Source organism: Grampus griseus, assembly GCF_964374135.1.
Source record: "Grampus griseus genome assembly, chromosome: 14".
NCBI classification, from domain to species: Eukaryota; Metazoa; Chordata; class Mammalia; order Artiodactyla; family Delphinidae; genus Grampus; species Grampus griseus.
Window position 1 is genome coordinate 34,181,322 of NC_139008.1, and position 25,731 is coordinate 34,207,052.

A 25,731-nucleotide genomic window follows, 5' to 3' on the forward strand; every position below is an offset into this window, starting at 1 on the left:
AATGTCTATTTAGGTCTTCTGCCCATTTTTGGATGGGGTTGTTTGTCTTTCTGATATTGAGCTGCATGAGCGGCTTGTATATTTTGGAGATTAATCCTTTGTCAGTTGCTTTGTTTGCAAATATTTTCTCCCATTCTGAGAGTTGTCTTTTCATCTTGTTTATGGTTTCCTTTGCGGTGCAAAAGCTTTTAAGTTTCATGAGGTCCCATTTGTTTATTTTTGTTTTTATTCCCATTTCTCTAGGAGGTGGGTCAAAAAGGATCTTTCTGTGATTTATGTCATAGAGTGTTCTGCCTATGTTTTCCTCTAAGAGTTTGATAGTGTCTGGCCTTACATTTTAGGTCTTTAATCCATTTTGAGTTTATTTTTGTGTATGGTGTTAGGGAGTGTTCTAATTTCATTCTTTTACATGTAGCTGTCCAGTTTTCCCAGCACCACTTATTGAAGAGACTGTCTTTTCTCCATTGTATATTCTTGCCTCCTTTATCGAAGGTAAGGTGACCATATGTGTGTGGGTTTATCTCTGGGCTTTCTATCCTGTTCCATTGATCTATATTTCTGTTTTTGTGCCAGTACCATACTGTCTTGATTACTGTAGCTTTGTAGTATAGTCTGAAGTTAGAGAGCCTGATTCCTCCAGCTCTGTTTTCTTTCTCAAGATTGCTTTGGCTCTTCGGGGTCTTTTGTGTTTCCAGACAAATTGTGAAACTTTTTTGTTCTAGTTCTGTGAAAAATGCCATTGGTAGTTTGACAGGGATTGCACTGAATCTGTAGATTGCTTTGGGTAGTATAGTCATTTTCACAATGTTGATCCTTCCAATCCAAGAACATGGTATAGCTCTCCATCTGTTTGTATCACCTTTAATTTCTTTCATCAGTGTCTTATAGTTTTCTGTATACAGGTCTTTTGTCTCCTTAGGCAGGTTTATTCCTAGGAATGTTATTCTTTTTGTTGCAATGGTAAATGGGAGTGTTTCCGTAATTTCTCTTTCAGATTTTTCATCATTAGTGTATAGGAATGCAAGAGATTTCTCTAACACAACATTTTAAATCAACTATACTCCAAAAAAATTTTCTTTAAATGCCCTGACATTAGCATGTGAACAACAAATGATAAATAATGCCATTTCAATGATCTCCTTGCTTCTCACAACAACCCATGCATCAACTACTATAATTCCCATTTTACAGATACAGAAACTAAGCCTTAGCGGGTTTAAGTAATTTATCCAAGTCACAACTGGCAAGAGATGAAGCTCAAATTCCAAGCCATTATCTGATTCCAGAACTCAACGTATTAATGTGGCTCTATTATCTCCTTCCTGGAAACCCCAGCAGCTAGCGCAGGACCCGAAATACAGTGGGACCTTGAGGGTGTTTGTTTAGCTGAACCTAATTCTGGGGCCCACATATAAGGAGCCAAGGACCAGGACCCTAAAGCAGCAAGGCATAGCTGCAAGCAGCTGGACAGGGCCAGCTGGAGACGGGCTCTCACAGTCGTCCACTTCCTTCTTGTCCTTTAACTCTGGGACTCCTGCTGTTGCTAGGTGCCTTCTTCATCATTTAGCTCAGCTTTCACTTAAAAGTCAGTTTCACCGATCAGACCCTCACATGAAATGAGAAACCCAACATTCAACCTCACATGAAGCTCTTGGCAAGGGTTATTTTAAGAACCACTCTGAGTGGAAAGCCAGATGTTCCCTTTCAAAAGCAACAGGGGGCAGCAGAGAGCAGCAAACTGCTGGGTCCCTAAAACATTCAAAAGGGGAAGAAAAAAACAAAAAACAAAAAACTTTCATCTTAAGCCCAGCAGCATCCTAGTGTAAAAATATGCCAGGTCAAACCTACCCGACATAATAGGTAGGCAAATTCACGTTTCTAGTCTTGCCAGAAAAAAATAGTTAACAAGAGACCTGCACTCCAGAATGCTTTACTGACCATTACAGCTGCTAGGGAACCAGCCCAGCTTGTCTTGGGAAACTGTCCAACCAGGAATAATCTTGGATTAGCTGAAAGGGGTAGGCGCTTTTAACCCGAACAAACTCACCTTGTTAAATTTTCATTTCATTTCAGATTTAAATCCATCCTGGGAAGAGCCATCATCGTCATCAGGTCCGCTAAAGTGTATCTGAAAGATACCACCCTAGGCGAAATTCTTGGTCTATTTTTAAATACCCAGGGCAAAGGAACACTATGTTCTACATTCATTTAAAATCCAGCTTCTTAGACCAGGATGCTGGGAAAGTAAATAAAATCTCCCTCTCAGTGGCTTTAAACTGTGACAAACATACATCTAACAGGCATTACGGGTACTTAGATTTGTATTTCTTGGCTTCTCCAAATGGAGAAAATATCTTTGATTATCTCCTCTTATACTTTTACATTAATAGATTGGTATTAAAAAGGAAAACAAGTAGCATTTTCACATCAGAAGGCACTGAAAGCATGGTGCCACCTATGGCATCGTCCCTTTAGAACTTTCAAGAATCATTTCCCTAAAACTCTGGCTTTCCATTATAATGTTTCTCTTGCTTTTTATATTTAATACATTCTTCATTCAGAGGGGAGTAAACCGTTAAAAAAGCATCCCTGTTCATAAATAAATGATCTTCTTAACCAGCGCAGTCCGATCCATTTGCTGTTTTATCTCAAAGAAACATTTCTTTTTCCTTTAGAGTATTTGTCTCCATTTCAATCATGCATTCATTGTGCATTTCTTTCGTCCACGTTTCTCTTCCCCTCTAGACTTGCAGCTCCCTGAGGATCACTCCTGTTTTGCTCATAGGAACACACAGTCCAATGCTTGGCATAGAAAAGGAGTTCTCTGCAAATGTACCAAGTGTTCCTCGTGGCTTAGTAGAGGCTTCGCCGACTGGTTATGTTCAGGGAAAAGCTGGAGCCCTGCAGGTAAGGGACACTCCAGACTCTCCGATTCACGTGAAGCAGGAAATGATGGTGTTAAGACCTTTACATATTACATAACTCACACAAGGTCACAACCACCTACTCTGCGAGTGATGGAGCAGAACAAAGAAAAGTTTGGGATGGGAACCCTACAACTCCTATCTCTTTCCTGTATCTCCCCTTCTGCCATATACCAAGGTGGAAATATCCCCATCTTGTCCCCTTCGAGATACCACCCCATACATTCAAATACATATGCCTCTCCCTTTCCTTAATAGCATTACCAGACTTGGATTCGCTCCCAGAATCTAGGAGAGTTGTTACATGGCATTAAGCCTCAATCACACATGGTTTTTAAAGCCAATCTAAGTCATAGGAGCATTCTAAGTTCATTCTCAGTGGACTAGACACACAGTATTCTGTACTGGAAGGAAGTTACGATGGAAAGTTACAATGACAATACAATTTTAAAAGGCCTTTTACAACAGTTCATTAAATGTGTAACCAAAGCTTATATAATAAGTGCTATCTGCGGAAGGATAAATTAATCAATATTTGGGATGATGGGAGAGAGAACGTCTTCACCACCATAACATGATCTTCCGTGCACAGTTTTTAGATAGGTCCTGACAGCCACAGAAATATAGTACTTCTAAGAGGGCAGCAAACTTGAAGACCTGGAAACACCAGAATGATAAAAGGGGAAGAAAAGAATAACAAAGCAATGCACACCCTGGATAATAAAAGAACACCAACAACATCAACAGCTGCCATTTATGGCACAGTTACGATGGGCCAGGGACTCTCACATGCACTTTGCCCACATCATCTCAGTATCTTCACAGCAATCCACTGAGAGAGGTACTAATACAGCCCCATCTCAAGGAGAAACCACTGATCATCAGAGAGGGTAAGTAACTTGCCCAAGGTCACACAGCTAGATTGGAAGTGTTACAGTTAGGACTCAAACCGAGACCGTCTGGCTCCATAGCCTATGCTCTTAACTAATTCAAATTACTCCCAGAAGCCAGATTTCATAATAGGAATGGCAACAAAAGCAATAACCCTTTACATTAACATGATTTGTCATGTACAGAGTATCTTCTCACCCATTATATCACGTGTTCAGAGGAGGAGGCTTGAGAAGGAACATAGCAGCTCTTATTCTCACATGGAAGATGAGGAATATGAAGATTGGAGGAAGACAGGGACTCCCCTGGTGGCGCAGTGGTTAAGACTCCGTGCTCCCAATGCAGGAGGCCCGGGGTTTGATCCCTGGTCAGGGAGCTAGATGCCACATGCATGCTGTAACTAAGAGTTCACATGCCACAATTAAGGAACCCGCCTGCCACAACCAAGACCCGGCACAACCAAATAAATAAAATAAATATTAAAAAAAAAAAAGGATTGGAGGAAGATAAGTGCAGCCAAGACACCCAGATGACTGGTGTGTCATTGGTGGGGACATTCAATCTCAGATTCAGATATTTTTAGCCTTGGTTCAACGTTCTTTCCACTTTTACTAACATGTCACTCATTCACTTGTAATAACCACCCACTGAAATCATGAGAGCTGCCCTTCCAATGTCCACTTCTTGGTTGTTGCCAACATTAGTCACATCCACATCGCAGGCATAATCTTAAAAGGCATCACTGGTGCAAGAGCTCAGGAGGATGCTTGGTAAGGACCCAAAACCATGTGGTTAAAAAGTGTATATGGGGCTTCCCTGGTGGCGCAGTGGTTGAGAGTCCGCCTGCCGATGCAGGGGACACGGGTTCATGCCCCGGTCCGGGAAGATCCCACGTGCTGCGGAGCGGCTGGGCCCATGAGCCATGGCCGCTGAGCCTGCACGTCCGGAGCTTGTGCTCCGCAACGGGAGAGGCCACAACAGTGAGAGGCCCGCGTACCGCAAAAAAAAAAACAAAACAAAAAAAAAAACTGTATATAACTTAAAGACCTGTCTTAAGAGCAATTTTCCATAAGAAATCATTATCTTAAAGGAAGGAGGTTGAGGGCTTCCCATCACCGTCCTAGCCCATACTTAGTAACAGTTTAAGTGTGTTGAGTAAGCGGTTGTAGGAACAAAGTGGAGGGTGAGCAGGGTATTGGTGGAGGAGTGAAGTGGAAGAGCCTCAGTAATGGGGTAAGGAATTCTCACGCAACCTCTAGAATGTAAGTTCCATAAAGGCAGGAATTAGGTCTCTGAGCATAGAACCTTCCAAAGTACTTGGCACATAATAGTGTCTCCATAAATATGTTTTGAGTGAAGAATGTTAGAAACAATGACATTTTAGAGAGATGAAAACAGGCCAATCCCTTAAAAATAAAAATACCTAATAAGCAATTTATTGAAAATTTACCAAATGATCACTTTACCAAGTGGTAATTAATAACCAGTTCACTGCAAGAGCATTTCTGTGAACAAGTGTATTGCCATGCTCCAAGCAAAACTGCAGATTGGTCAACCCCAGGGAGATACAATATATATGGTAGTCTAGGTGAATGGCGCCCCTGAGCACAGGAAATCCATGTTAATGGTGCCCCCTGGGATGGTGCAATGCTATGACCCTGATCAAAGGGTATAAAGTTTCTCTGGTTTGAGACCATGGCTTTTCAAGAGGATAATGCCTTGAATATTTTAAATTTCGATGTAAAGTACCACAAATGCCAAGGATTTCCTAAACACTGGGTTGGCTTCCCACTTGAATGCATTGCACAGATTTGCTTTCTCAAATGGGTGAAGTGTCACAGGAGACTCACATGTCTGCCCATGTGAACTCATCAACATGTGGCTGGGTTCACATGGGCTTCTTCTGCCAATCCAACACAGTGGTCTTTGGTCACACTACATTTAAGGGAAAGCCCACCAACTGCTATTGGCAAATGGATTTCTAATGAACTGGATTTGGTAAACCTGTCATTTGGTAATGTGATTTTTTTTGGGAAATTAACCAAAATCACATTCCCAAACCTTGTAGAATATTTGTGGCTACAGAAAACATCTCTTAGACTCCTTATTCAGGAAGTTACCAACTGGTGTGAAAGGCTGAATTCACCCTGACCATGTATTTTGTTTGAAAAGTGCATAAAGATTGAGTCAATATTTAAGTATCAGGAGGTTCCCCCACTTAAAAATCTACATCTCTGGCTTTTTCTAAGAATAAGGTGGCCTTGGGAGGTGGTTGTTCCTTTTAGATGCGGTGTGTAATTTCCAGTTCAACACTGACCTCAACATTCCAGATCATCTCCCCGACCTTGACACCAAGTGCCTGCTGTGTTTTATCATCACATTTGCTCTGTGGTGTTTCTGATTAGCAGACAGCTATTTCTCTGAATTCATGTCTCTATCAAAGAAGGAAAATAAAATGCAGACCAAGAGAGCTACACATTTTTTAAAGGGTGTAATTCTTTGAGAAGGGGAAGAATATCCCTATGTATTTAAATATGCCATCCTGATTTCTAATTTCTGCTACCTGCCTGCCCCATATAGGCATCTGTTTGTGAGCCCCTACACTCTGAATTGGAAAAGGAGCAAAACTGTCATGTCACTGTTTGAAGATGACATGATGCTATACATAGAAAATCCCAAAGACACTACCAGATAACTACTAGAGCTCCTCAATGAATTCAGTAAAGCTGCAGGATACAAATGAATATACATAAATCTGTTTCATTTTTATACACTAAAAAACGAAATATCAGAAAGAGAAATTAAAGAAACAATCCCATTTACCATCACATCAAAAAGAATAAAACACCTAGGAATAAACTACTTATTAAGGAGGCAATAGACCTGTACTCCAAAAACTATAAGACGCTGATGAGAGAAACTGAAGACACAAACAGATGGAAAGATATACTATGTTCTTGGACTGAAAGAATCAATATTGTTAAATGACCAAACTACCCAAGGCAATCTATAAATTCAATGTAATCCCCATCAAATTACCAATGGCATTTTTCACAGAACTAGAACAAAAAAAAATTTAATTTGTATGGAAACACAAAAGACCCAGAATAGCCAAAACAATCTTGAGGAAGAAGAACAGAGCTGGAGGAATCACACTTCCTGACTTCAGACTATACTACAGAGCTACAGAAATCAAAACAGTATGGTACTGGCACAAAAACAGACATATAGATCAATGGAATAGGATAGAAAGCTCAGAAATAAACCCACGCACTTATGGTCAATTAATCTACGACAAAGGAAGCAAGAATATGCAATGGAGAAAAGACAGTCTCTTCAATAAATGGTGCTGAGAAAACTGGACAGCTACATGTGAAAGAATGAAATTAGAACATTCTCCAACACCGTATACAAAGATAAACCCAAAATGGACTAAAGAACTAAACAAAAGACCAGATACTATTAAACTCCTACATGAACTTCAGTAAAGCATTTTTAAAAATCATGCCCATGACATAGCACTTAAATCAGTTGAGAGCAAAAGGAAGCATGTCAGTGAGAATGAACACAGATGTGATGTGCAAGACAAAATATTGTTGACGGTCATTCACCAGGCGCTGGCCCCCACTCTCCCACCCATGCACTGTGGGGATGATCTGTGGCTCACTGCACGAGGCTAATTTCAGTGGATTATAAGCCCCAAGACGGAAGAAGCCATATCTGTCTTGCTTGCCATCACATATGCAGCACCAAGCATGGTGGCTGATACATACTGTTCCTTAATAAGCATTTGTTGAGTGAACGGATGTTTGAGTTGTAGACAATAGTGATTGAATAGAGAAGGATGAAGTCCATGGGAGTAACAGGTTACATCTATTTTCAGTTGCCAATCAGCTCTCTCTCTTCACATGTTTAACTTCAATGTGCAAAGCATCTCAGGATGTCTTCCTGTCTCTCTATAAATCTGATTTTGGTACATTCAGACCCCTCCAATTTTCCAACTCCAGGGAGGATTTTCTGCTGGATAATCCTACGCAACTGAACAAGGACAATTCACTGCACCTGAAGAATAAGAGTAACAAGAGCACCATTCTCGGGTTTCACCACAGGATGAATCGGGCCACACGCACAGGTTAAACTAACCCTCTGGTGGGAAGGCAACTCCAGCTTCATGTTAGCAACTTTCAAAATGCTGCTAGTACACCTAAATTGGTGAGTTGCCTCTTCTAACAAATGCATTTCTTTCTCCTAGATCTATTGCAAACACAGTCCTAAAGATCATTCCTCATAAACGCTGTGCTTTGAAGGAAAAAGAGAAAACAAACAGCATCAACCTCTTGAAGAAACACACAGCAGAGTCTTGAAAGGGATCATGGTGATGAAGTTATGAGCCATTTTCTTTCCCAGTTCTCTGCAATGAGGCAATATTACTTTTCTCATTTGAAGAATAATAAATAAGCTTGCCCCAGACTGTCATTTTCATTGCTCACATAGTTAGTATAAACCACACTGACCTTTTAAAGATGTGATTTATTTTTTAACACCTAAAGCAATAAATGCTAGATATGCAAGCTAGTAGCTAGCTGAGGTGCTGTACCAGCTGCAACCCAGGGGTGCCCACCCATCTCTGAAATGCCAGCAGAGAGAAGGGGCTGACGCATGAGATGGTGCAAAACATGGAACTCCAGTGTCTGAAAGCCATTTACCCCAAAAGGTACTTAAAGCAGTCATCCCTGTTTTGCTCTTCCCACTAAAAGACACCACAGAGAATTACCAATCCTGGCTTACGAGGCTGTAAGTAAAACTAAATTTGCTGAGTGCTTCGTCTGCACTCTTAGGCAGGCTTGATATTGGCTGTTAGTCTCCAAGGATGGTGCTAGCCCAGATTCCTGCATCCTTATGAATCTTATTCAGTTCACTTCGGGGTAAGAGACTTGCCCCCCGCACCTGCCAGCTCCCACTTTCCCACCTTAGACCAGAGCCACACAGCCTACTCCTCACTTGTTAAGTTATTTCCCCTTCTCTGGTTTGGCCTCATGGTTTTTCTTTTCATACCTTCACCAAGAACTTTTTAGATTACCCCATCTGTCCCATTTCATCAAGGTAAGGTGTCTGAAGATGAGCTTGACCATCTACCTGCCTTTCTATGCTGGACTCTAATGCCTTTCAATCAGTAAGGCAGAGAAAGTAAGGTGCGTTCTTCCTTACAGACAATAGAAGAAATTTAAAGATTTCTCAGGTTGAGTCCTGACACACAGAACATAAACCTTCCTTTCTTCAGCTGTGAAATGGGGATAATGGCAGTACCTACTTTGTTGGGTTGTTGTGAGGATTAAATGAGATAGTACATGCACAACAAATCATCTGCACGGTGCCTGGTGAATTGCACACTCAGAATAAACAGTGGTTAATATTGTGTGTCCTTTGTTTGAGATAGTTACAGTTAATTCTTGTCCAACAGATAAGGGGATAGATTAGACATCCCCTAAATTCCTTCTGAGATGATATTTTAATCATTTAAGGAGAGAGGAGAGGTATCACTTCAATATAAAATCAGATTACTCAGCTCCACATGGAATGGACTAGATTGAAGAAGCCAGAACCACAAAGATTTGATTTATGTCCTGAATTAATGTGTGTGTGTGTGTGTGTATAACAAGAATCACATCTTTGTTCTATGGTACAAATCTTACTATGTACTTTTCACCCCTCAGGAATAGCGAAGTATCTATCACTGGAAGTTACATATTATACTTTCAAAAGCAGTGCATTATTCTCACGGTGTACAAGTTTCTAAGACCCATGAAGACATGATTTTTGTCCATTTTATTCTGTGCTGTATCTCCAAGTGTCCAGGACAGCACCTAGCACAGGAAGAATAGTCAATAAATATTTGCTAAATAGATGAATATTTTCCTATTTATTTTTCACCTCCTCAGAAAACTGGATGAAAAAATTGGTTATCTTAGTTCTCAAAGCCAAACAAAGTATATACATCTGTATCAACATTGAAAAGTATTCATTTAAGTTTGATGTTTTAAACAATTTTGCCACAGTGCTTTTTATCTGAGTGACTTTGTTCAAGGGCACCCCATTCTCGGCATCAGGTAAATGTGAATATTGGACACGGGCATCCACCGTTATGACCTACCCAGCTTCTCCTTTACCTTCTTTGCTCTGGGGGGACATGCTAGATGTGGGTAGGGTGGGGACCACCATGCTCTAGCAGGAAGTATTGCAGGATGCAGCCCCAGCCAATCAAATTATACCGTGATTGGTTCAGGGATGGACCATGACGACACCAGGCCACTTCAGTCCTCCTAGGACGCGTATGCAGAGCTACGTATGGGGGAGTGAGATGTTTGTAGGTGGGGTTGCTAAATCATCCTCGGTAAACATACTCACTACATACAGAAAGTCTGTGCAACTATGAAGGAAATGAAGAGAGGGAGAGGGAGACAAAGCGAGACAGAGAGCCGGCCGTGACGACACTGATCACATTCCTGGATTCAGCTGTGTCTGAAGTCAGCCTCCCACCTCCATTCCTATTGCTTTAGGGGAACTGAAAGAACCCTAACAATATACACACTACTACATATAAAATATATAAAATACATAATTAATAAGGACCTACTGTATAGCACAGGGAACTCTACTCAATACTCCCTAATGGCCTATATGGAAAAAGATGCTAAAACAGATTGGATATATGTATATGTATAACTGATTCACTTTGCTGTACACCTGAAACAAACACAACATTGTAAATCAACTATACTCCAATAAAAAGTTTAAAAAAGAACCCTAACAAATATAAAAATAATGTATCTCTTAGAGTTCTATTTCAAATCATTCCAGCCATTTTTAAATAACTAGTGGGAAAGACAAGTAACACAAAAGACTGAAACACATACAGGTTGACAATAAAGTAGGAATCGAGGAAGCTTATGTGTTCTGAACACTTTTTTTTCAGCTATAACAATTTTTAATATATTTTTGGACTTTATATTTTTAATCATTTTTAGTTCCTAAACAGAAATGTTTGATATTTTAAAGCAAACATGTAAGAACTGCTTCAGCCAACTGAACATGATAAACACATTTGGGGCTGAACAGCTGGAACCAGTATTTATTTCCCCTTTTTCTAATAGTATATACACTAGCAAAACAACAACAACAATAAAACAGCAGGAGTGGATATATGTTTATGTATAACTGACTCACTTTGCTGTACAGCAGAAACTAACACAACATTGTAAATCAACTATACTCCAATTTTTAAAAATTAATTAAAAAAATAATGGCAGTAACCAATTTCCTGGGTTTCTCAGTTCCAAAATTATATGTTAAACTAGAGTGAACTAGTCCAAAGGCAAAGGGAGGTGGTTCCTACAATATCCAGATATTCAAGTGAATTACATCACTCTTGAGCATCAATTTTCCTGACATACACATGTTTTGAATGGCTCATCTCAGCCCTGGAATCTAGTGCAGCAGGTGACATGACAGGACGAGGGCTCAGTTGTCCCTCAGTCCTCCTTCCGATGTTAGAGTCTGGTGCTAATGCTGAGAACTGAGAACACCGGTAAAGACATAATCCAGGCACAGCCTCTGGCTCAGCATGACCAATCAGAGAATGTTACTAAGAAGCTCACAATGCACTAGATTTTCACATGCGAATATAACGGATTTCTAAGTACACCAATTTTTCACTTCAAACTAAAGAGCAGCTATTTTGCTGATTTATCCAAAGAAGCATTGATTTCCTTTTATTCAAATAAAAGTTATTTCATAAAAATTCCTTCCTGCCCCTTACATGGCAAGGTTACATTTTCCTTCAGCACACACAAAAAACTGGTGATATCTTCCACTTTAATGACTAAGATACAGAAAATACTAGGTAATCAAAATCAAAGAAGCAAGATGAAAACCTGACAAATAATTTAATTTGATGCCATGCTTTATTGTAAGAATTAAAGAAAAAAATGTTAACTTCTTTGCCCACTGTCAGGTGAACATTTGTAAAGAAATTAGTGCAAATACAAATACATATATATATAAAATGTATATTATATAATTATATATAATTTGCTTCTAGATAGTAAAATTTTATATATAATATATATTTATAAGTTATATAGAATTATATTTATATATTTATAAACACATTTTATATTACATATAAACATACTTATGTAAAAATTATATATTTAGAAATAATTATATATTTATAATTTAAAAATAATTATATATTTATAATTTATGATTCTATTAATTATAAATCTAAATAATTATATTTTATATAATTAAATATAATTACACACACATATACATAAATTTTATTACCTAGAAGCAAACTTCTTAGGAGAACTAGGTTGCAAAAATGAACTGTTACAACGCTAACAAAAGGTCAAAATTGTGTTGTACAATTTATGGTCAAAAATTTCCATGAATTTCTCTCTCCAAAGCTAGATGCTGATTTGCATTGATTTGTATTGTTCTGTGTTCATTTATCTGCTGAGGGTGACTTCTGATCAGACTTTACTATAATGTGGTATTTAAGTGTGTCCTGGAAGCCATGAAATTTTTGGCTATATTTATTCTTATAAATGCCCAAGTTTGATAAAAATTTATTGAGCTGCATTTGCAAATAGCAGGTACTCTGAAGTATATGAAATCATGGATTTTATGGGATTTTTAAAAAGTCCTCAATGCAAAGAGCTAATGACAGCTGTAACTTTTAACTCTCATGCCGTGTCTTCTTTGAAATTGTTCTCTAGACGGTTTTGGATATGTGGAAGGAACCAGAAGTAGAATATTTACTCCAAATCCCTCAGTAACAATAGCACCTCTTTCTACAACAGGTCTGCTTCTGAAGTTTAGTTATGCAAAGTTCTTACTGCTCAAATCACAGTTTTTAACAAAAACGAAGGTTTGCTATAACAATCTGATGAGATTTTTAAAAAATCCTTTCCACTGAATTTGAACTATGAATAGATTTACTTGTATTTAATTACTTAAATATATAACCATAATCTTATCGCACTAAAATTTTCTCTAAATTTCTAAAATAACCAAGTTTCAGGGAGACTTATGGGACCTTGAAAATCATCAGAGAGAAGATTCTGAAGGTCCTTATGAACAAAGAATGCCAAAACAATTGTGTTTCTTTCTTTAAGAGATGGAATCTGCTGGCCAGTCGAGGGAACAGCAGGCCTCCGGTTTCCTCACGTTGGTCTGATAATTCTTCTCTCCCTCCCGTTCTTTCCGCCCTTCTTTCTTTATAAGCATGTTTATGGAGTAGCTACTTTGCGCCAGGCAGGCACTGTTCTAGAAGACAAGGTAATAAGCAAGACGCTCACTAGCCCTGCCTTCCTGGTGACATGGGAAGGCTGCAGACTTCTGGAACCATCCATTCTTAAGCTGCCTGCCAGGTTGTTCTGGACCCTGAGTGACCCACGCAAGAGCTCAGCCCCAAGAGAAAGCCAGCCCATAAGAGCAGCAGCCTCAGTCCACACGGAACATTTTTCCCCTAATGAAACTATGCATGGAGAAAACAAGTAGTGAATCGCCTAAAATCAGAAAGACTACAAGTCATTAAAGCAAATTATGGGATACGAGAAAATTGAAGAAATCTTGGCACTGTTGATAGAAAGACCATGTTTTCCCTGTAAAGTGAATGCAACAGGCCTACTCACCCAAAGGTAGGTGGATACCGTTTGTGCTATTGGCATTTACAATCACAAATCTTCCCCAATTGCTAGAACAACAAATGCACATATGCTTGTGTTAGGTGTCTTGAAAGCTCTGTATTAAATGTTTTCAGCAGGTTGCTATAATTAAACATGAACTGTCAATTTCTTAATCCTGAAGAAGTCATTTTGCTCCAGGTAATGAGCTTTTTATTTATTTATTTTTTCCCTTCCTAAGCAAATAACAGCTCTTGCTTCAATTGGTTTTAATGGATTTAGCCCTGAGCAGTCCACCCTTTGTAGACAATCCCTTCTACAGAGAATGATTTCTCTAGGGAGGCTGAGGCTGTAGCTTCAGGGAAAAGCAAAACTTCTCTCTGATGAAACGGAAAATACGTGTCTCCCAACGCATTTCCCCAAACTAGCTCAGACACTGTACTTAACGTTAAGCTCTGTAATACTCCCACCACACAGGTAATACTAATACAATTAGTGATTTATTTCCATTTTATTTTCAATGAAACTTTCCATTCCTATCCAGGCATTCACGGGTCCTTTCAGGTTTTTTCACTCTTGCTGTTAAGAAAATGAAGCGTTATCAGATAGATACAGGGTGTCTTTGAAAAACTGTTTGGCTTTAAAGAGCAGAGGCCCTGAAATGAAAAAATGAGATTAAGAAGGCAGTTTAATGTCTGTGTGTACAGTTTTGGCCTGGATGCTCCCTAGGCAAGAATCAAAGATGTAAGGAGTTCTATTTTTATCGTCTTCTTACAGAAACACCATGAACTTAGCCATGCACGCGATTTACGACATACTCAATTTTATAGCAGGAGGGAGAGGGGGGTAGGTAATGACTTTTCCGTTGCATTTCCCATGAATCTCAGATCACTTGTAAATTGCAGCGCCTGACATTTAAACTGTGCCACGTTGATAGCTCAGGCTCCCCCTCCCTCCGCCCCTCCCCCTCCAACAGGAGGACCACTGCTGATGCTTCATTTCATAATGCAGTGCGATGGCGAGTCAAGGGTCAAGCTCAGCCAGTGCAGTTTAAAGCAATTACCTTCTCCTGCAGATAAAGAAAAGCCCCACGTCTCCAACTCTGAGTGGAGGGTGGAATGAGCCGAGAGACTCCAAGAACCGTATGGGCAGCTTCAGCCTGTATCCTTGACATCACGGCGGGCACCTGGCAAACACCAGTGCTTGGCGCAGTGCACCCACAGCCATTTCTGGCCGAACACTCATCTATTTCTGGAAACTTACCTGCCCTTTCCGGTTGGCTATCCTGAGAATTTAAATTCTGACATAATGAGTTCCTGCTGACTGAAATCATTTGTTCTATTTACATTTTTAGAACAATGCATTTAAATGGCATCCGTTCCTCAACTGTGCACTGACAATATCAAAAGATACTGAATAACCATCGTGTGAGGAGTCCTATTTCTCAGTAGCGTGTACTTAGCAGCATTGTATTTGAATAAATGCTTTTTCCCTCCTGATGTCTACATTTTCAACAACAGCTGAAGTTCTGCAGTCTTAGAAATTGGAATATTTCTTAATTAGTGCTTTCCATTTGCCCTCTCAGTGACCACATCTAGATTATACTACTTACTATTAAAGTGAAGAAACAGGAAATACGTCTCATTCCTAGCACACTTTCCAAGTCATCGGGAATAGCAATCCTTCTGTTGACCTTGGGAGGCAGCCCATCATGCTGCAGAAACTCTATACTTTGGAGACCGCTGAGCTAAAATTCAGACCACCACACCCCCTGCCCAAGTATTAGTAACTTAAGTGATTAATTACTTCAAATAACTGAGCCTCAGTTTTCTCGTCTGTAGAACAGGGATATCCATCTCGCAGAGCTGTGATAAGCATTACATGAGATGACACTGCCTGGAACTTTGCAGGTCTCCAGAGGAGGATCCAGAATTCAAAGCCAGGTCTTAGAGTCACATTATATCATCTCCTAAAGACAAAGAGAAGTGAAGGTTTGGAGGTTCCTGAGAGCCCATTTGAAAGATGAGAATTTGCACCTCTGGCTGTGGACAAACCTCTGAAGATGTTTTAGCAGGTTAAGGACATGATGAGTGACTAATGAAGGATGAAGCAGACAAGGAGAGGATGAAAGCAGGATGAGCATATTAGGGGCTTCGAAACCAGCTGTGACCACAGTGGAAGCCAGCATGGGGAACAGACGGCCCAAGTAGTATATGTAACAGCATTGAAACCATGTCCCCCAGAACTAGGAGAACAGATCTTGGGTGATGGTTTCCAAAACTGCCTGGGCAGCCATAAGAATCATATGGGCAGGTTTTTTAAATGATTATTTTTTTAATTACAGATACTGGGCTTTACTCCAGATTCTCCATGTCTTGGGCTCAGAGGTGGGGTGTGTGTGTGTGTGTGCGTGCGTGCGTGCGTGTGTGTGTCTGTGTGTGTGTCAAATAAAATGTCAGGTTTGGAAATGACTGGTCAAAGGCAAAATCCAGGAGTGTATTACTTGGAAACATCCACACACAGGGCCTACTGAAAACTATGTATTCTATCTGACTGAATAGAAAATATAGGAATGGATTTTCTTATTAGATTGCCCACTTAGAGTTCCACTTCATCAAGTATACAACCAAAGGTAAATTTAATTTAAGGAAGTTATTGACAAATTTTGTGGAGGTACGAGAAGGATATGGAAAACTATATGTAGACATTTTGCACCGATGCCTGCATTTGGAATGCCCCAGATGTCTTCATTTATAGAGAATCTATGATATCTAAAATTATACACGTGCAGGAAAATTAGAGACATGGAATACACCTAGAGGTTAAGATTTTTAAAGAATTGACAGATCATCTATTCCAACCTCCTTCATAATGCAAGAATAGCCTTTATAACATCCTGGGAAGAGAGATGATCGTGTAGCTAGCTGGATACCTTCAATGATGATGAGCTCATTATTAATGGGCTGTATTGATCAGAAGGGAAATGGATTGTACTGGAGGAGGGAAATGCATTAGGATATGTTATAAAGAAATAAAATGTCAGAGGGTTAGAGGTTCGAGTGTTTGTGAAGGTATAAACATGTGGTTACACATGTTTGGAAATATTATGGGTGATGTTTGAAGAAATGAAAGGTAATAAATTAGTGGATTCTGAAGAGCAGGTTTTGGCAAGTAAGCTATAGAAAGACAGACACATTAAGAATGAGGGGGCTGTCAAGTGTCTACATCTCAGGGCCCACAGACATGGGATGAATCAAAGACACAATTGGAATTCACCCAACAGGGAAGGACATATCCACTAAGGATGGAATGGACATGCAGTGCTTTGGCTGCCCTGGCGACAGGGCATGCTGTCTCCTCATGCTGATGGCATTGTAATGAATGCAACATGTGAAAATAAAATAAAGGATGGTATCAATAGTGGAGTAAAAGGTAGTCTTGACAGCCCCAATGTGGGGAGGAATAAGGGTGGACTTTGATGGTGGTTGCTGGAAGATATGTTATCAGGGAGGAAGAAAACAAGGATGTAGGATGTCAGAGAAAGAACATGTGGCAGCCTCTGCCTCACCTTTTCCTTGCCCTCTTGCCACTCCATAGAGATCAGATTTCTAGAGATGGTGTAGGATGGTGTGATGGTTAATTCTGTGTGTCAACTTACCTAGGCTATGGTAGCCAATCTAGATTGGTTGCTATGAAGGTGTTCTGTGGATGTGATTAACATCTATAATCAGCTGACTGTAGGTAAAGGAGATCATCTTCCATGATGCGGTGGGCCTCATCTAATCAGTCGAAGGCTTTAAGAGCAAAGACAGGTCTCCTGGAGAAGGAATTCTACCTCAAGACTATAACATTGAAATCCTGCCTGAGTTACCAGCCAGCCAGCCTACAGGTTTCAGCCCCGAGACTAAAACATCAACTCCTGTCTGAGTTTCCAGGCTGACAGTCTGCCCTACAAATTTCAAACAATAGAGATAAACAGATGATAGATATAGGGATACATCTCTCTAGATATAGATATCTAGAATACATATAGTTATGGGTATTTAGTATCTATATATAGAGAGGGAGATTCATCTATAATTCATATATATATATATTTATAAATTTATTTATTTATTTTATTTTGGGCTGTGTGGGTCTTCATTGGTGCACATGGGCTTTCTCTAGTTGCGGCGAGTGGGGGCTAAGCTTCACTGCAGTGCACGGGCTTCTCATTGCAGTGGCTTCTCTCATTGCGGAGCATGGGCTCTAGGTGTGTGGCCTTCAGTAGTTGTGGCACACGGGCCCAGTAGTTGTGGCTCGTGGGCTCTAGAGCACAGGCTCAGTAGTTGCTGTGCATGGGCTTAGTTGCTCCACGGCATGAGGGATCTTCCCGGACCAGGGCTTGAACCTGTGTCCCCTGCATTGGCAGGCAGATTCCTAACCACTGTACCACCAGGGAAGTCCCACATATATTTTTAGAAATTCCTTCCTTGGGACTTGAAATTTGAGCCCGTGTCACTTACACCAATTGACTCCAGTTCTGTGCTCTGACATTATGAAGAACAAGTTCAATATAGTTTAATTATTTGAGCAAATAAGTTTGGTAACTGGGCGCACGGGTTTCTTAACCCATCAATTAATTTGTAATAGTGGGTCCCTGCCCTTCTAAAAGCCCTTCTCCTGGAACAACCCTTATATCTCCCTCCAAGTGGATTAGGCATCATGACCACACTCCTCTGTGTCAGTGGGTTAGGCTAGGGGTGACTCCTGGAAAGAGTCGGGCCAATCAGGAATTTTAAATGAATAGATATATTGACGGTTATCAGTCTTGTGGGCAGGGTGGGATAAGATTCAGAGTGACCACGCTTGTCCATGTGGCATACGCAGGGGAAAAAAATCTACAGAGAGGAGATGAAAGTATAGATCCAAGGTAGCCCTGAAAAGACATTGTGACTGACCTTCTACTGTCTTTTTCTGTTTTCAGTTCTTCATGAGAAACTGTTTAAACTGTCTCCCCTTGGGTACTGTGATTGAACTCTGTGTCCTTAGGTTATGCAAGAAAGCTCTGAATCTTTCCAAGATATGTTCTTGTCTTAAGATAATAAGAGTGGGTTTAAGTTACTTGCAGCCAAACGATGGGTAATGTGGATGCTGATTCTGTATTGCCTAGCAACAAAACCATGTGGAGGAAGTCTGTTTACAGTGCCATAAGCAAAACATGAAACAAACATCAAAGTATATTGAACTGTTAACTTAGAGGCTGCACTTGAAGAGACATCTTGCAAAAGGTCAAGCTAAAGCATTAAAAGGAGGTCTTAGGAGGTTCTTACAGTGAGCTTCATTCAATGGTATAATAGCCAAAAATAACAGCTAACACTTACAGAACATTCCCTATGTGCTAGGCATTGTTCTAAGTGTTTTACATCTACTAACTCATTTAATTCTCACTTCAATACTACCAGATATTTGCTGTTATTATCACCATTTTACAGATGAAGAAACAGGGCACATCCTCTTAGCCAAACTGAGACTGAGAAGAGAAGAATTTGAGAGCCCAAATTCAATACAGAATTTTCCATTCTTGCTATATGTAAAAAACCCTAATCCTAATTTTAGGTCCAACCAGTGCCAATGACTTATTTCTTTAAACACTGTGTCCTATATTTGTTTCTAAGACAACAAATAGAGTGGGAAAGTACAGCATCCAATCATTTATGTCAGAAATCTGGAGAATCCGCCCCACTTCCAGGGCCAAAACGTCCTTCATCTGTAAACAATGAGGGAAGTTGTTATAATTTTATACTTGCTGCATAACAAATGATCCTTTATTCTCCCATCAAGTCATTATGGGTCTCAGGATATCCTTTCTATTCCTGGAATCATGGCTAAATGCTCTTTAAGTGGTGAAAAGTGATCTCTAAGCGGGCTTAAGTTGTGAAATGTACATTATCTGAATGGTGAATTTGGCTGAAATAGAGAAACAGATGGCAGAGGCCCTGTTCCAGCTTCTAAAAGTGAAACAAAGTAGAGAGAAGAAAGAAGAACCATAATACATAAAACCCAGAGATGTACAGTTTGAATAACCTCCCATGTCAAAAATATATCTATTTACCCAGAGAACCAACTTAAACACAAACTCTCCACCCCACAAGCAAAAATGAATTTTGAATATTTCTTTTAAAGCACTCATTTTCTCTTAAAAATATAAAAATTTTTTTAAAGTGCTGAGTAAATAGAACATTAAAAAGAATCAAATAATATCAAAGAGATTTTAACCAGGCCTTCTCTATAGAAATCCCAGTCCCATGGATAAGATACACTCATCTTGGGCTTCCCTGGTAGCGCAGTGGTTGAGAGTCCGCCTGCCGATGCAGAGGACGCGGGTTCGTGCCCCGGTCAGGGAGGATCCCACGTGCCGCAGAGTGGCTGGGCCTGTGGGCCATGGCCGCTGGGCCTGCGCGTCCAGAGCCTGTGCTCTGCGGCGGGGGAGGCCACAGCAGTGAGAGGCCCGCATACCGCAAAAAAAAAAAAAAAAAAAAGATACACTCATCTTTTCATGCCATGTATCCCTTTTCAATGCTCCAAGATTTGATTCATTTTTATAACTGCCACTGTGGAGGGAAGATGCTTTATTAGAATTCTTTATTGATTCTTTATTACTCATCTCCTTTTGTACTGGCTCTTCCTTTACAGCAACCTTTATTTTCCAACCAGCATCTTGAGTCCAGGGGAAAATTAAAACTTTCACTCCATGTCCAGATGACTTATTCACCTCCTCCACCCTCCCTTCTGAAAACTCCTGACTCCTATATGTGCAAATTATGACTTTTATAGGAAGACGATTAAAAGAGGAAGCAGCATAATAATCAGCAGTCCACGTGGTGTTTGCTTTTGCAAAGATGCGAAATTTGTTTACAGTCATTATTTTTTCTCGGTTCCCCAGTTCTAGGGTCTGAAAGAGTTGTTCCTCTTTCACTGATAGGAAGGCTGAGGTGAAGCAATTAAGCAAAACAGTGCAGCTGCCCTTAATATAAACATTAAGGATGGATGGATGGATGGATGGACATACAAGATTGACCTCAATATTTTCTGGAAAATGCTGCTTGGTGTCATTAAGAGCAGCATAACTTCAAAAAGATGGATCTTTAGAGATCTAATTAGCGTAAACAATAGCACAGTCTAAGAGAGAGTTCAATGCAAGAAGCTGGCAAAGGCTGGGTCTTTAGCACATCCAGATCTAGAAGGAGGGAGGGAGGGAGAGGGAAAGGAAGGGAGCAGTGAAAAACCAATAAACAACACTCATATTGCTGATAGGAAATCATTTTAATGAGAAGGTCTGTGATTAAAAAGCATGTACTTGCATTTTTCCGTTCCACCCCCATCCCCATCAAGTCCTCAAAAACTCGACTTCAGACAAAAGCCCTCTTTTCACGAGCCTTCCCATATGTCTGCCTTTCACTCCTCCGGCACTGCCCCTTTGAAATCCGGCATCTTTTCAAGTGTGGAAACCCGGGTCAGGCCTTCATCTGAAGCGAAGGCTTCAGGCTTTCATTTTCTCTGAAGATTTTCCCTCATCTTTGACCTCACCATCAGCAAGACATCTTGTCCTGTATCTGGAATTCAATTGAGCCGTTGCCTACTTCTGGTAACCTGAATAAAGTTAGGTCTGACTCAAAGGAACGCAGCAAACCCTCGTAAAATTCAACAATGCCAAGGGGGCTTGACAAAATGAGAAAATTGCAAGACATTTCCCCTTCATAGTTCCAGGAGACAATACTTCCAGTCCAAATATGCCTCCTTTTTTTCTTTGCAAATATTCTAAAGCCTGATCTCTCCCTAAATCTCAAAGTTGTTAATTAGAGAAACAATATACATCCTTAAATGCCTGGTCCCATGGGCTTCCCTGGTGGCGCAGAGTTTAAGAATCCGCCTGCCAATGCAGGGGACACGGGTTTGAGCCCTGGTCCGGGAAGATTCCCACATGCCACAGAGCAACTAAGCCTATGTAACCACAACTACTGAGCCTGTGCTCTAGAGCCCGCGAGCCACAGCTACTGAAGCCCACGAGCCACAGCTACTGAAGCCCACGAGCCACAACTACTGAAGCCCGTGAGCCACAACTACTGAAGCCCGCGCGCCTAAAGCCCATGCTCCGCAACGAGAAGCCACTGCAATGAGAAGCCCTCACACCACAACAAAGAGTAGGCCCCGTTCACCGCAACTAGAGAAAGCCCGCGCACAGCAACGAAGACCCAATGCAGCCAAGGAATAATAAATAAATAAAATAAATTTATTTTAAAAAATGCCTGGTCCCATTCTTGGCTGGGCACCTCTGCTCTGTTTTTCCCTTTAGGTCTGTCCCCGTGTGCAGGCAGAGACCAAGCCTGTCTTGTTTCAGCATTTTATTCCCCAAGCCCAGCCCAGCGCCTGTCACCATAGGAGACCCTCAATAAATATTAGTTGAATAAATGAATGGATGAGGCATATGCAGTAGGGAGAAGAATGAACCTTATTAAATTTAGTCTGATATTAGAATAGGATTAGGAGAATTCTTTAGGGGTTGGAGCTTATTAATAAACAGTTGCATGATATTAAACTATGAAGACAGGGGGAAAAAACCAGCTCATTATTCTGATATTTCCTTCATAAAATAAAGCCAATGAATACGCTGCATTTAGAGGAGGCAGGCGATACATTTAAGCACTGTAAATATCAACATTAGTACACAGCCTCCATGCAATCTAATTTTCTCTCTAACACAATCCATCATAACTGAAGTATGTTTTTGCTTATAGGGATCATAAAAACTCACTTGATTTATTGCTCTCCCCCCCTTCTGTGTCCTCTGGGAAAATTCAGTTATACATGGATATCTTTCTTCAGGGAAAAAAAGAGATTCTTGTCACCAGGGCATTTACAAACACCAACTTACTTTCCCCTTTAGAAGAAAGGTACCATAAAGTGGGAGTTTAATCAGTTGCCACGTCAGTACTTTGGTGACGAATCTGTACTCAGCCTCTGTTCTTTCTATATGCAGCTCACGTTCAGGGTCTAAAAAAAAATCTTAACTCTTTATGAGATGTTCAGCCAACCACTGTCTCAAATATTTATCGCTGGTGGTCCATGTTAACAGTCAAGAGGATAGCTGGAGATGTGATTTCGTAATGTACCTCTCACGGACAATTTTATTTCGGTATCCTGAACGCTTATCACAACCAAGACCTGCAAACGGAGGCTCCAAAGGATCATTTTCATTGATTTGGTCAGGACCCTTCTCTCCCTGTAGTGGCTGCTGGAGTTGGGATGGAGGAGAAGGGAGTGGGGCCGGGCAATTCACGCGTAGATAGATCAGGAGATTTTTATTTTCCTTTTCTTGAGATGTCCTAATGGGACCACAACAGAGACGTTTATTCAAATACAAATGGGCTGAGGAGGGTGGGGGTGTGGCAAGGGGAGGAAGTACAGAGGAGAGACCAAGAGACAGAGACGACGGGAGCAGGAGAGGAAGAAGAACAAGAAGAGAAGGAGGGGAGAGGAGAGAAGAGAAAGAGAAAAAGAAAAAAAGAATCAGGTCCCCTATTTGCTGATTCATTCAAACTCCCAAATCTTTTGCTTCCCAAATTCCAACACTTAACTTTTTTTTTTTAATTGAAGTATAGTTGATTTACAATGTTGTGCCCATCTCTGCTGTACAGCAAAGTGACTCAGTTATACATACACAGACATTCTTTCTTTCATATTATTTTCCATTATGGTTTATCACAGGATATTGAATACAGTTCCCTGTGCTATACATTAGGACCTTATTGTTTATCCATTCTGTATATAATAGCTTGCATCTCCTAACCCCAAACTCCCACTCCATCCCTCTTTCTCCCCCACCCCTTGGAAAGCACAAGTCTGTTCTCTATGTCTGTAAGTCTGTCTCTGTTTTGTAGATAGGTTCATTTGAGCCATATTTTAGATTCCCACATATAAGTGATATCATATGGTATTTGTCTTTCTCTGTCTGACTTATTTCACTTAGTATGATAATCTCTAGGTCCATCCATGTTGCTGCAAATGGCATTATTTCATTCTTCTTTATGGCTGAGTAGTATTCCACTGTATATATGTATGTATGTATGTATGTATGTGTGTGTGTGTGTGTGTGTGTTATATATATATATATATATATATATATATACACCACATCTTCTTTACCCTTTCATCTGTCGATGGACATTTAGGTTGTTTTCATGTCTTGGCTACTGTGAACAGTGCTGCTATGAACATAGGGGTGCATGTATCTTATACTTCCTTGCCTCATTCTTAAACCTCACTCTTTTACTTTGCCCACAACATGGAAACCCTTAGGTAGGACGCTGTGAAAGAGATTAGAGACACTGATGAATACCTGGGAGACCTCATGTAAAAACAAAATGCAGGTACCAACATTTCCTTTTGGGCAGCCAACCAGCCTTACTTAAATTTGACTAGCACAACTAAAACTGCCCCTTTTGCTCCAAGAACCTTCACTGAGTGAAAAGGAATGAAATACAATCTTGTCACCAAGTAGATAAAAGAAGAATTTTCAAAATTAGGGAGCTATTTCATACCTTAGGGAAAAGAAATTAAATGTGCACCCAGAGAGGATTGGGAAAATCAAGCATCAGGCAAGATATTCCGAGCAATGAGGGGTGTAGGACTCTGAGCACCACTTATCCGGGTACTTCTCTGTGTTTCCCAAGTTTTCTACAATAAACTAGGGTTCTATGTATCTCTCTTGCTGGTCTGTGTTCATGTGGGCCTCTCCCCATCTCAGCCTCTGAGCTGCCTGAACCCCTCTCCTGGAGCCCTGAACCCTGAGACCATCATTTCCTTTTCTTTACTGTCTGCCTTCCTTCCCAGACCGCAGACTCCCATGAGAGTCAGAACTGTACCATGTTCAATTCCGTTTCCTCAGAGATTAGCAGGTAAGAGTCACTTAACACAAATGCACTGAAAGTACAATAGACAGATTGCTTATTTTAAATGAGAAAAATAACAACAAATGATTCGTAAAGACTCCGTCGGACAGTAGAAAAGCTTTACTCATTCTCAAATGCTAAAGAAGATCTGCAGGCTAAGTTCTGTGCCCTAGAAAAGATTCCATAGGAGACGCCATCCTCACACAGAGCCTCTGCCAAAGAACAGCCTTCTCTAACACGATTCTACAGTCTACGTTGGTAAATATTACCGAAAAACCAAATATCTGAAATAGCCAACAGTAGCCACGGGCTAAATGTAAAACAGTAGCCAGTAGACAGCAGTAGACTAATGTCCTCTGACGCCTCTCAAGCGGAGATGCATGCAAATCTGTGACTTTCCTGCTCAGAAACATAATAAACTTCAAGGGCCCATGCGAGTGTACGATTTAAGAATTTTCATTATACTGTCTAGTTCTAAACAAGCAACAAAAAATCGTGATCCTTTTCTCCAGTTTGCACATTTCTAGATCTGATATGCAGGATGGTCAAGATGTCAGCTTTACCATTCGGGGAACAGACCTCATCTGAGTCCTCATTTGACGTGGAACACATCACATTAACTCTCAAGGCCGGAGTCTGTCTGTCGAGTGGGAAAAGCAGGAAAGCTGACAGTAGGGGTCGTATGGGATTCAAAGCAATATGTTTATACCAATGCTTGGCACGTGATGAGGGCTCCAAACACGCCAGCCACTATTAGAGCATTATAATACTATTCGTATATTTTAATATAAATTTACATATTTAAATATAATTATACAATGCATAAATTATATATAACATGTAAATCATATGTACATTATATATATTTATATATAATTATTATAGTTCTTCCCTGTCCCCTCCCAGCATTTTATATTCTGTTTCCTAATAAGCAGATCAATACACAACAAAATATGAAACACAACTTTGATGAGCTGAGGAGGAGCCTGAGATTTCAGCATGTTTCCTGAGTTACAACCTTGACCAAGGGGTGTCATCTTGAACATACAAGCAAGGCGCAGACAAAGACACTGCAAAACACCACCTAAGACCTGAAGACCTCCTGTCTGTGTAGGGACAGCTCATAGGCAGAATAATGTTTTGTTGATTTAACTTTACCTGGGGTATAGTGGTGAATTTAACTATCTGTTTAATACATGATTTTCCCCCCAAAGATAAAACTGTGACAAATATTCTTGTTTCCTAAGACCATGTTTATTTGCATTTGAGTTTTCTTTATTTGATGCACTAATATTC